This window comes from Haemaphysalis longicornis, unplaced genomic scaffold (assembly GCF_048455015.1).
Source record: "Haemaphysalis longicornis isolate Haplotype H1 unplaced genomic scaffold, Haemaphysalis longicornis Haplotype H1 scaffold_148, whole genome shotgun sequence".
Classification (NCBI taxonomy): Eukaryota; Metazoa; Arthropoda; class Arachnida; order Ixodida; family Ixodidae; genus Haemaphysalis; species Haemaphysalis longicornis.
The window spans coordinates 290,097-303,179 of record NW_027526254.1 but is presented as its reverse complement, the minus strand read 5'-3'; the positions used below and the strand labels follow the sequence as shown (position 1 = coordinate 303,179).

The 13,083-nt window shown below is 45.6% G+C and overlaps 1 pseudogene; it reads right to left on the bottom strand.

Moving 5' to 3' along the window:
- LOC144165707 (caspase-3-like) overlaps positions 1 to 13,083 on the bottom strand; it is a 101,243-nt pseudogene that overhangs the window by 19,480 nt on the left and 68,680 nt on the right.

Sequence of the window (13,083 nt, the reverse complement as noted above, 5' to 3'; positions counted from 1 at the left end):
GCAATCGGCAGACACTTTCAGATAATGAGTGGCAGCCTACCGTTGTCCCTGAAGAACAAAGTGTGCGACAGCTGCATCTTACCTGTACTCGCCTAGTGGGCAGAAACTTGAAGGTTCACTAAGAGGGCTCAACGCAAATTGAGGACGACTCAGCGAGCAATGGAACGGAATATATTAGGTTACATTGAGGAAAAAGAAGAGAGCAGCACGGGTCAGGGAACAGAGGCGTGTTAAGGATATATTAGTAGAAAAATAAGAAGAAATGGAGGTGGGCCGGGCATGTAATGCGAAGGCAAGAAACTGTTCGTCATTAAGGGTAACAGAATGTATCTGTAGGAAAGGAACGCGTGGCAAGGGGCAATAGAAAGTTAGATGGGCCGATGAGATCAAGGAGTTTGCGGGGATAAATTGGTCGCAGTTAGCCCAGGACCGGGATAATTGGAGGCTAATGGGAGAGGCTTTTTCCCTGCAGTGGGAGTAGATAGGCTGGTGATGATTATGACGAAGACGAAGATGATGGTGATGAAGAGGAGGTGGAAGAGGAGCTGGAGGAGCAGGATGGAGGAGGTGGCGAAGGAGGGGCATCTAACTGCGAAATTTTCAGCAATGGACTGATTCCGTACTCATTTATTTAGAGTGATAAAGAAAGCCAGCGAAGTATCAAAAAAACATCACGTGACAGCGTGTCCCGCCCTCGAACAGGCTCACCCTTAGTTAGCCGGAATGAAAAAAAACGAAAGAAAGGAGAAATCGCGACCGACTTTGTGCCTCATGTGCCACAAGCGCCCGACGAAACTTTTTGTTGGAGTTCCTTTCATTCAAGCCATTATCAAGGTGATGCCTTGTCTCTCCGGGCGTGTGACAGACAAAGCAGTTGATTTCAATCAGCTAATTTGAGGGTGCTTGACTATGAAGCAATTTGGAGCACCATCACGTGCTAATATTAGGATTTCACGGGCTTCCTTAGTCAGTCAAAACAAATGAGTATTAGTTCGTCGATGAAAATACCACAGTTTCATGCCTCTCGGGGGAACCCCAAGTGTCTCATTGACACTTTAAAGAATAGAACATTACTTTTCGAGTTAGATAATTATATCAAATACTTAATAGGATCTGATTAATGGACAAATTACTGATGAATAGTTCACTACACTGGAAACAATGCGGAATAGGTTTTGCTACAGTAACTCTATTGCGCTCTGTTTTAATCTTGGTGCATATTAGCTCAGACACCGTTTAGATTTCCGGGCAAAGCGAGGACATTTTGTGTTGTAGTGGTAAAATATGAGCCAAAAGGTGGACTTACCTCCGCGGCATGCTTGCACGAAGAAAATCTTTGGTTTGCCTTGAAGATGGGGGCAATTTTCGTTGTTGAACGGGTCGAAGACGTGACTATCTAGAGGTACCTTTTCATTGTCAATATCAAGTATCGCACCTTCCTCCCCGTGGGACATGAGTATGACCACCAGACACTCGGCGTCCTTTTGGGATTCCTCTTTGGAGGCTTTGATGAAGAGACGTTCTGTTTGCTGCGCGATGCAAAGAGGGGTTGTGAAAACGTTGCATATGCTGATATGACAGAAGTGTGCACAAAAGGGGAGACACGTGCGACAGAATTCATGCTGCCTTTTTTCCGGTTGGTGGTTGTCATAATACATAAAAAGCGTACGGCCATGCGGGTGTTAGTAGAGCGGAGAGTACGAAAAACGTTGAGAGTTGCGTTTTAACGGAGTATCTATAGTAGTGAAAGGATACAAAGCGACAATCTTTGACGAATAAACAAGCACAGTTTTCATTCTAAATGCAAATCCGCTTATGCGTACCGCATCTGTGAATAAATGTGTCTGCAGATAGTCTAGTACATAAGCAATAATAGGTGACGCCATCAATCAGTCTTCTTCTACCGTCTGCCATCCATCACGTGCTACCTTGTAAACTTCCTAAGTAATGAATTTATCATGGTTGAGAAAGTCGTGCCGGCAGGCCATCATTTCAGAATTTACTGTCTTGGACAAGCCGGTGGTCTTATCACTGCATTTATAAATATCAAAGCTGAAATCCATAACTTACCGAAGCTGAGAGGTCGGATTCGACGGTGACTGTGAAGTGGAGCTGAGTGAAGAGAGCTTTCATGCGATTTACATTGAGATCGGATCCCTCCCTATACTCTTCAGGTCTGTTGAAATCGGCATTGTTGAGGATGATGCACATGCCTTTAGGTTCCGTGTCATTGCATAGATCTACGAAAAACGACAGCAAGGTAAAATACCTTCTAAAATGCCTGGCTAGTGCTCCACATGTCCCGTGCTACTAGGGTTGTAACTTTCGTAAAGAACGCAAGCATTTAGATCAGGAAAGCGCTACGTATCTTTGAGAATAATGCTATCATCATGATTGAATAAACTAAATGCTATTCTAGTAATTCTCCCTGCACCTCACATCGAGCCCTTTAGGCTGAATGTAACGATAACCCGCGTTACACTTCTGTAAATTGTTGTTCTGCTTTCGATGAAGACAGTTTTATTAGACTAACTGAATGTTAAAATTTCGCTTCCTCCCCCGGTCTGTGTATCAGTAAATTACGTTATAAGCAAAGGTGAAACGAATATCTGACCACATAGTTTACGCAGACAGACTCGTTAAAGAACCTAAAACAGCTAGAATAGGTCATACATCTCCACAGAATTTATAGCAAAGAAACCTCACGCCTATTTGAGGCAAACTACATATAAAATGAGGTACCCACTTTCTTTCTATAGCGTGCACGTGTGTTTATTTTCCCAATAAAGAAAAAAAATCACTAAAAAAAACAAACAATAAAAAAAAACAGGTCGAGTTGTGGCTCTACAGGAACAACAAGAAAAAATTGTAAAAACCACACTGAAGCTATCCTAAGATAATGCGGCAGAGCAGTGGGAGGGTGCGATCTTTTTCTTTTTGTTTCACGTCACTCACTGTCGTTCATCATCATAGTCAGAGAAAGTTGGCTTTCCTGCATTGCGTAGTGGCGTACAATGGCATCAGTAAGGACACTGAGGTTTCGCTTTAGTAAAGCAAAAACCACGAAAGGCCGCCTAATGTACAGCGCAATACGGTGTGCCTGGGTACCTTGCGTGGATAGGAAGTTGATTTTTTATGCTGGGTTGGAATGGTCCTTCCTCTTGTTTAAGCCGATCGGCTCCTAATAAAGGCGTGAAGGGAATTTTTCTTCTTTTCATGCGCGCTTGCACGTCTCCAGTTATTTGTGCGCAACGTTATAACGCAGGACTCGGCGAAGGCGCCTGATGATTAGAGGCCGAATTTTTAGGCACTAAAACACGTTTTAGGCGCCAAAAATAGGCGGCAAAAACAACGTTTTAGGCACTAAAAAGAATAAAATAGGCGCAATAAATTTTTAGATAAATGCTAATAATTTCAAGTGAAGACGTGAGCGAACTGTAAGCACGACAGGAAATCCAAAAATGTCATTGCTATGAGGCCACAGTGGCAGTAACAGTTCAATTCAATTCAATTCTTTATTTTTCTGTCATAACAAGTTCTATACATTGACCTTAGACGTGGAATTGCCCCGTAATACCTCTGGGCTAGTGGCGATCAGTTGGCTTAATTCCACAAGCGCATTGCTTACATACATGTCCAGATGCGAAAGTCACTCAAGCATCGCATATTGTGAAACAGGCAGGAGAAACAATGCTGGAAATGTGGTAGTACTGATTTATAAAAGCGCAAAAATATGTCTGCCTGACGCAATTAAATTACAATAAAGCAAGAAAATAATAACTGCAAGATAGACAAGGTTTGTTAGAAATTAACATGTTGTTACGTGAGAACTTACGTACAAACTTTAGCAACTTTCTACAGGTACCCTAATTATACAGGCAAGACCTTTCAACACTGCCAAATACACATATGCTCATTCGAAATATAAATATTAAGAATTGTGTTTGGACAGAACGCGGAATCTAGTTTAAGAATCACTATGAAAATTATAGAAACAATAGGTAACTACCAGCATCTCCAGATTTCCGGGTTCAAAATTGTGCCTCTTGTCGCTGAGAATGAGTTTGTACGCGGAGAACGAACGCTCGACGTCGACAGATGTGATTGGTGCGTACTTATACTTGGGAAGAGTCGATGGCTTAATTGACCCTGGGATCCTACAGTGCTGACCAGCAAGGACTTCTGAAGCTTCTTTAAGGACAGAAAACCTTTTGTTTATGTCCAAGACCGATTGCAGCTTCGCACGTGTCTTTTCGGCGACGGGTCCTTCGGGAACGGTGGCGATTCTTTCCTTTGCGTGGATAATTAGCGCAACGTTCGTAACAAGAGTTTCTCCCGCACTTTCAAGTTTTTTGATAGAATCCGCTAAGAACGTGAAGTTGGCGCAAAGGTACGCGAGGTCTCCTGGAAGGCTATTCACAGAGAGGACAGCTTGAGCCTTTGTGACTGCAACACTCTCGTCAATTGGAATTCGGCCGTTGATCACGGCCTTGATGTCCGAAAAGTAGCAGTTGTAGTACTCAACAGCTTCTAGCCACGTTCCCCATCGTGTGACGACGGGTTCTGGTGGAAGGGGCACATCAGGCAGCATCTCCTTCAAGACGCGCACGCGAGAGGGTGCCTTCAGGAACACGGCCTTGGCTGAACCAATAAGCTCGTTGACGTCTGTGAAGTGCTTCCTTAGCTCCTCGCAAACACGATGAAGCGCATGCGCTAGGCAGGTGACATGGAGCATCTGCGGGTAGAAGGCCTTCAGGAGATGAGCGGCCCTGTGCATGTAGGCTGCAGCGTCTGTGTAGAGCAACAGAACCTTGGTGGCCTCGACTACTGTAGGGTAAAGAACCTTTAGGGGTTCGTTTACAAAGAATGCTACAGACTCCGCATTTGTTCTCTCCAAAGGTTTCGAACACACGAGGAAAGCCCTTGTCTTCTCGTGCGCCGCAAGCTTCCCAGCAAGAAAGTGAGCGACAAAGCGCCCATTGACGTCTGTTGTTTGTCTACGGAAATCCAAATGCAGGAGTCGCCAAGCTCTTCTCTGATTCTTGCTAATGTCTGTTCATACAAAGGCCGGAGGTAGTTCTTCCTCAAAGTAGACTCAGACGGCACGTTGTGATTGCAGTATTTCTGAAGAAATTGTTTCAGCACGGGATTTTCAAGTTTGGACGAAGGGATGTTTGCGGCCACCAGGGCCTTGCACAAATAACTTTGAAAGCGTTCGTCCTGTCGTCCTTGAAGGCTATTGTCAAAAAATACTGTTTGGATGTTGAAGGCTTGTCCCGCTTAAGGTTTGCCAGGTGACCTGCCGTCTTCTCATGCTGAGCCAGGTGGTACTTCTTCTCGCAAGGAATCTGCGCAAATGCGTTAGGATTTCTTGAATACGAAGCGTATATTCAACATCACAGCGCAGATAAACATGCTAGCATACTAAGCGTCTTGACATGCTAACAGAAGACAAATAAATACGATAAGCATCAATAAACATTCTATCTTCCGCAGAGAAGCGCTCGAACACCCCTGCTGCGTCCTATTTGATGGTATAACTGCACTTGAGCGCCGCGCTGCTACGCGTGTCATACCACCAAAACGTACTTGAAAAACAAGAAGGTGAGATTCCATTGACGTTCTTTTCAACTGACTCGGCGCGCGCCATCAATACCCTAAATTTCACGGTGGCACAGCGGGGGAGTAAGATACCAGATTAAATTACGTGTTAACTTAGCGTGGCTTACTTCGGTAATTCTAGCTAGCGTCTGCATGTAATTAACCGAGTAGCTACGAGGTGGACTTCGATTTAACGGATGTCCAGTGCATATCTTAAAAACACGCTCCGTTCATCAGCGCTAGTTTTGAAACATCATCTTCAGTACCCACCAATCAATTGCTCGTTTGATTAAGAAATTTGTGGATTTTCACTTAACGCACCACACAGGGACGGTACATAAAAATGTGAATATCCTTCTCAAGGTATCTAAAATATTTCATTTATATAATCTCAACGGTATTTAAAGTTTAGAACTTATAAACAACGCTAGCAATCAAAATAACAAACGTTTGAAAAAATGCAGGCACCTTAAGGAACGCTCTGCCGTATTCAAAATACACAGGTGCCTCCTTTCTTTTCTCAGAAGGGGCAGTATAAAAAAAAGCAATAACAGCGAATCGCGGCCATGACACCCAGGCGCCAATCAAGGCGGCGCAATGGACAACTTTGCATAGTTTCGAGTTGAACCACGGCCCCTGGATCAAGCGCACTTGATCGAGAGGCCGTGGTTTCGAATAACACATGAAACACTCACGCCACGTAAAAACTCGTCGGTTCACCTTTTTTCCGTACGGTTGGCAAAACACTGTCTTTCTGTCTATTCTGTAGCATGGTGAGTTAAGTGTCCACTGTCGGATCAACTCACTTCTGGGCGTCTTCCGTTTCGGCATGGCTGAAAAGGGCAGCCGAGAAAGCCAGACCGTGCACGTTGAAAGACTGGACCAGAAGGGAAGGGTGCCTTCTATTGGTCGGGTCAAATCGCCTAGAGCCAATTTCTCCCCTGGTGGTGAACCTTTCAACTAGTAAATTACAAACACGATAAGGGCGTGTACGTCACATTGTTTTTAGATGCAACGCATCTCTTGCTCGGGGCTTTGTCACTCCTGCGTCTGTCCGGCGGAAGCGTCCGTCTCTCCTCCACTCTCCTCTCTCCGATAGCGAACGGTCTCGCCTAACGGCGGCGGCGGCAGCACAGGTGCGTCTCTCCTCCACTCTCCCCTCCTCTCGGCGGCGGCGGCGGCGTCGGCGTCGGCACAGGTGCATCTCTCCTCCACTCTCCTCCTCTCCTCTCTCCCATAGCGAACGCGGTCTCAGTCGACGGTCGTCCGTGCACCGTTTGCACTCTCTCGCAGTACTCGACGATTGCTTGATGCGACGGTTCCTTTAGAGAATCAACCCAACGGAAACACCAATGGAACCACCACCCACATGCGTTGCATCACACCAGGGTTCCCGCGAGGGGAGGTGGGCGTAATTTTTCCCCATCATTTTCTTTTCCCCTGACGGTATCATAGTTCCCCTGGGGAGTAGAGTTGTGCGTCCACCACCAAGTCCTGCGAGAAAGCCACCCGCAAAGCATGCAGAAGCCGCCGCTCCGGCTGCACCGGCGCAAAGGAAGGGTGGGAGAGGAGTGTTAAAAAAGAGGACCAGGTTCAAACCCATAGAATTCAGAACAGTAAATATTTCCAGGTAGAATGAATAAAGGTATCAAATTGCACTCGAAAGCGAAACTTGACGCTACATAGTTCTGATTTAGGCGCCAATTTGAGAAAAAGGCATTTATAGCCATTTATCGGAGTTTAGGCACCAACACCCAAAATAGGCATGTATAGGCTCTATAAAACCACCATAAAAGCCATCCCTGACCTCCAATTCGTGCTCATATATCGAAATGGGGCGATAGGAACGCAAGGAAAAAAATAGGCATTTGCCTAAAATCCGGTCTCTACTGATGATACATCCTGGTGCTTAAAACAACATTTTGATACTGTGGCAGGTGTACCTAGAAGTTAAGGCTTCGCCTGTGTACTACAAACGACGTATTCACTTTTACAGCCAAACTGCATGAACCTCGTGTTCCACGTACAGCATAAATAGGTAAATATAGGAGACTGGATATTTGTGGTACCCAAGCGATAGCGTTCCCTGTTCCTTATGTTCTGCCCGTTCGAATTACTTCGGGGTTGTGCAAGAACTATGGGAGTGAGGTTCTTGCCAGTGGTTTTTACGTCTAGCACACCCACTCCACCCACTGCCGGGGATAGTTTCTTTTGTGCAAGATCAAGGGGATGTTGTAGGCGCGCAGTGAGGCTTCTTGCTTCCTTCAATGGCATTCCCATTGCGATGGTGGGAGATTTCAAAATAGACAGTGAGATATCCACAAGGCGAGAGAGGAATGGCCAACATGTTCGTTAGCCAGAACATACCCGAGTTCTTTCACAATTTTTTCCGCGAATTAGCTGCTAGAACACTGGCAGAATGCTAAACAGCAACGTACGAACAAACGTGTTTTGTTTCCTATACTCCTTCGGCTGCCCCAGGGCAGCTGGTTTTTCTTCTTCGCAGAGTGTACCGGCAGTGAACGTTTTTCTGCAGTTTTTCCTTAGAGTTCCCTACTTCGTATCCACGTTTTTGGGATGGCGCGTGCAGTTTGCATGCATAGGAGCAGAGTATAGGTAAAATGGCCAAGCTGGCTTCAGAAACGTAGGAACGTTCCTCCCGCCCGTAGTCCCCAACGTCAATTCCATGCGCAGTGCGAACAAGGAGTCGTTTGGATGTAGTGAATGAGTGCCGCGATATCCGTAGTACGAAAGAATATTGAGGTCAAGAATGGAGTCCTCCACCCGATTCTCTGGTTGGATGCAGATCATTTCAGCTCTGATCAACAACGAAGCAACTGCTGACCACTTCTGCGGTGCTCGGTGCACTGAAATGAAGTGCTCGCATCAGGCGAGGTGCCTGGGCTTTCCAAACACAAGGTAAAATGCCACGCGCAGTCAAACTTCACAAAATGTCTTGAGATGGCACGCCAACATCGGCCTCTTTCTCGGTCGTGAACAGTTAGAAAGCTTGCTACTGTGAAATGCAGGTGACCGAGATTGACCAGCCAAAAGGATTTGTGGTGCTTTTCGTAATATGACAACACCCCGGAAGCCCATCATCATCCCCAGCTACCCAGGATCTTGCGAGGACGGTTTCTTTGAGCTGTAGCTTAAGCATGGGGAGATCAAAAAATCCCGCCATCTCCATGAAGTGAATGATGATGAGTGTTGCGAAGCTAAAATTCTTATCGGTAAAACCGTGAAACATTCGCCCACACATCATATAAAGACTCCACACGTCAAGCTTTCCTCCGCTCCGTTGACAAGCCCGTCGATGACGTCGATGTTTGTGGTGATTATGTAGGGCTTGTTTGGGACGATGAGAATCTCTATGGGTAAGTTGGCGAACTCGGTGTGTGACATTTTAGCCACCTTGGCCTTCGCCTTCTGCCGAGCGTCTTGTGTCGCGAACCCACGGTACGTGCCTTCAGCTCGCAGGCAACGAATGACAACCTCTTCTTTATCTCCTCTTTTTTGGGTAGCAGCGAACGCGTTGAAGGTTTTCACATCTTCGGCCAATCTTTGGTTGGCCAATCCCTAGGAGGATCATGCCACAGTCATAATCGGTCCGGCGTGTATGGCAGCAACGAGCGACGGGACAGGGCACGAGCAAGAGTCTTGAGCTCAGAGGCGACGAACGACGACCTCTTCTTTCTCTCCTCCTTGTTGGGTAGCAACGAACGCGTTGAACGCTTTGACCTCTTCGGCCAATGTTTGGTTGGACAATCTCTATGGGGATCCTGCCACAATCATCATTAATGTGCCGTGTACGCCCGGGACATGGTCCGAGCAAAAGCAGCTTCGCCCCTAAAATGCAGCAATCACATGTTAGGGAAAAGACAAGCCGTCCCGTACTACGAGGTAAGCAATATATGTGGCATAATGACAAAATGTTAGGGCTCGTGCACCTCAATTCGCTAACACATCCAGATATAATAGGACACAGTACCAATATACTGGGTAGAGCTGACTTAAAAAAATGACAATGTTGTCAGGAAGACGGCAACGCCAAGCTCGACTCGCCAGATTTCTGCTTTAGGCGTCGCGTTACAAAGACCAACACTTGTAGACGTTCTGCAATAAAGGTTGCAGAGAGTGCTGCTGGCTGAAGACGAAAGAACGGGACGAAGGCGACAATAGGCCAATACTGAGAGGCAACAGAAGAAGCGACAGGCAGCGATTACCGCTGCGCATGCGGGGGAAAAGTACCACAGAGGGGGTGTCTGTTTAATAGAGTGGGTATCACGTACAACGTAAGTGCGATAAATGCCGGGTTGCTGACTTATAAACCGCGTGTGCAAGTGATCGACTGCTCCTTCGCCCCCCCCCCTCTTAAAGGTAAATTACATACGTGAGTGAAGTAGGGCTACTGGCTATGGAAAGACAAGGAGAGCGAGAAAAACGGGCTTTGTTGTGGGCTGCCCCTATGTGCACAAAAAGTGAGAGGCATGGCTGCAAAGTAAACACAGGTATAAATGGCATATCAACAGAAGTTCTATGTCTCACTGTTACAGTTCTGCAAATTTATATGCATTCCTTACTGCACTATCTGAAAACTCTGGCCAGCTGCGCGCCGCCTCCCATTGCCTAGCAGCCAGCTGCTCTAGCTGCGGCTACCCAGCCTAGCTTAGGTACCGCTTACATGCTCATGTACCATCACGCAAACCTAGTAGTTGACCTAAATCCCGTAACACCACGCAATTTTTGTCCCATGACCCAAATAATGTACCAACCGGGTCCAACTAGCATAACTTGAATGCCGCCTGTATCACTGCGCATTATGACATAAATCACGTCAACAAAATCTCGTGACATCCTGTAAAGCTAAAGACAGGTCATGTCGTCGCCCAAATCAGAAATTTCAGGTAAAGCTGGTCCGCGGCCAAAGTAGAGGCGACACCAACCGAGACGACGTCAAGGCCGCGTCGCGGCGAAGTACCCTAACAAGACCAGGGCGACAAGCCGTCTGCAGGCACTATCAATAAAGTTGTCGTACCGTACCGTAAAGCTGGTAACCGGACATGTTCCCGAGAAAATCACGTAAAGCCACGTAAAGCTAGTCACGGGAAATGTTGCCGCAGAAAGCGTGTAAAGCTATTCCCATGACTCGGCCTACCAACAAGAATTCTTCACCAAGGACCTGCGACAGCACTGAGTCACGTAACCTCCTCGCAGACCACGGACTTAGGGCGCAGCGCGTGCCATGTGTGTGCTCCGCTTCCCTATCTGCAACCCACAGACGGCAAGTGTGAAGGAAGAGCCTGGCCACGACGTCACATGTGACAAGAAGCTCGAAACAGCCGGCGCGGTTACAAAGCGCTCGCCTCCTCTACTCCATGCGCACGTGGTGCTGCAGTGGGAAGACCAAAGAAAGCCCTAGCGCCCGAAGCAGCAGCGGCTTACTGCGAAGAGCACACTAAAATCCGCTGTTGACAACTGCCTTACCTCACTAGAAGAAGAAGAAGAAATTTATTTGCCGTAAACATATTTACATAAGAAAATATACAGAAGGAGGTCCCAGAGCACGAGGCTGGAGGGGGACCTCCTATTACAGATAGGAAATAAAAAGTTCAATTCTGCAGCAAAGTTAGCAGTGAAAAGAAGATATAATGCGTTAGTGCGAAATACAACTCAAAGAGCTTTTTATGGATGTTATATGTGCACTGTGCAAAATTTAACAAAGATCGTTGAAAACAACGCTGCAAAAATAGTAAAGTAATAAACAGGTCAGGAGTGCAATGAAAATATAGCGTAAAAACATGGGGTCCAACCAGTTAAGCAAATTAATCATTGCGGTTGAGTAAATATGCCCGGGGATTTTTCTTAAAGCTTGTTAAAGATAGCGATTGTTTTGTTTCGGTCGCGAGAGAATTCCAGTTATTTACAGCCACAAAAGTAGCATTCAGCTTGCCATAATTGCTGCGGATTTTAGGTAGGAGTATGTTGCCAGTCGAAGCGACCCTAGTGGAAGTCAAATTTTTTAGTGAATCACGGTTGAATATGCTAAATGAACATAGGTCATGCACAGATTTGAACAGGTAAACAAGGAGGCTAAATTTCACGAGATTTGAGACCGTGACTATACGATATTCTGTAAGTAACAATGAAGCGTTGGTTCGGTATGGACTGAAAGTTATGATCCGAATAGCTTGGTTCTGCAGATGTTGTAAAGGAAGTAAGTGGGTCGGGTATGTATTGCCCCAAGATGCGGCGCAGTACAAGAAATGACTGTGAACAAAAGCAAAGTAAAGTGAGATTAGTGTGGGCGTTTTAAAGAATGGCCGGGCCTTTAACAGGAAGCGAATGCCGAAGGCGGCTTTCCGTTTTACATGGGCAATATGGTCAGTGTACTTCAAATTAGTATCGAGAACAACACCCAGGAATGAACATTGGTTAACCATAGGTATTGAATAATTGTTCGACAAGATAACTGGATTGCAGGTGAGTGGCTTTTGGTGTGAATGGAAAACCATAAATGTTGTCTTAGTTGCATTAATGTGTAGACAATTATTACGACACCAAAGCAAAATATTGTTTAAATCATTGCTGAGTCTAGACGTAACGGGGGCAACTGATGTACTAGATGATAATATGGTCGTGTCATCTGCATAAAGAAATAGTTCACAGCTAGTAAGACAGGCGGGAAGATCATTGATGTAGATTAAAAATAAGATGGGGCCGAGGATTGATCCTTGTGGGACGCCTTTATTTGTGGTTTTGAAACTTGATGTTACGTTAGATATAAATACGGCCTGCTTCCTATTTGACAAATAACTACTAATGAAAGTTAGACATGGACCAACTACACATATGGCTTCGAGTTTAGCTAACAAGATACTGTGATTAATGGAATCAAATGCTTTGCTAAGGTGTACAAATAACGCACCAGCATAGCATCCCGAGTCTATTGCAGTTTTAATTTTATCTGTGAAAGAAAGCACGGCGCAGTCAGTCGACAAACCAGCCCGAAAGCCATATTCATGAGGTGAGAGGATGTTAAATTTGGATAGATATTTCATCAAGCGATTTACAAAACACTTTTCAACAACTTTGCTGAAGAATGGCAAGATGGCGATGAGACGGTAATTGGCAGCACATTCTCTGTTTCCTTTCTTAAAGACTGGAATTACTCTTGCTTTTTTAAGCTGTTGGGAAAATACTCCCGTTAAAAACATCACGTTAATTACATGGCTCAAGGGGGTTCCTATGTCATACGGTATTAATTTATTAGTACTGGGATAAATATGGTCAAGGCCCGCACTAGTTACTTTGATGTCTTTTATTATGGGAGTAATTTTATCCGGGGTAGTCGGGAAAAGGAAAAAAGACTGGGGAAGTCGTTGTAATGGTTGAGGTTCAGTTCGTGGTGTGTTGAGTTGGCTCCCACAGAATTGTTCATTAAATATATTTGCAATGTCGAATGGGTCACTGTACGTGATG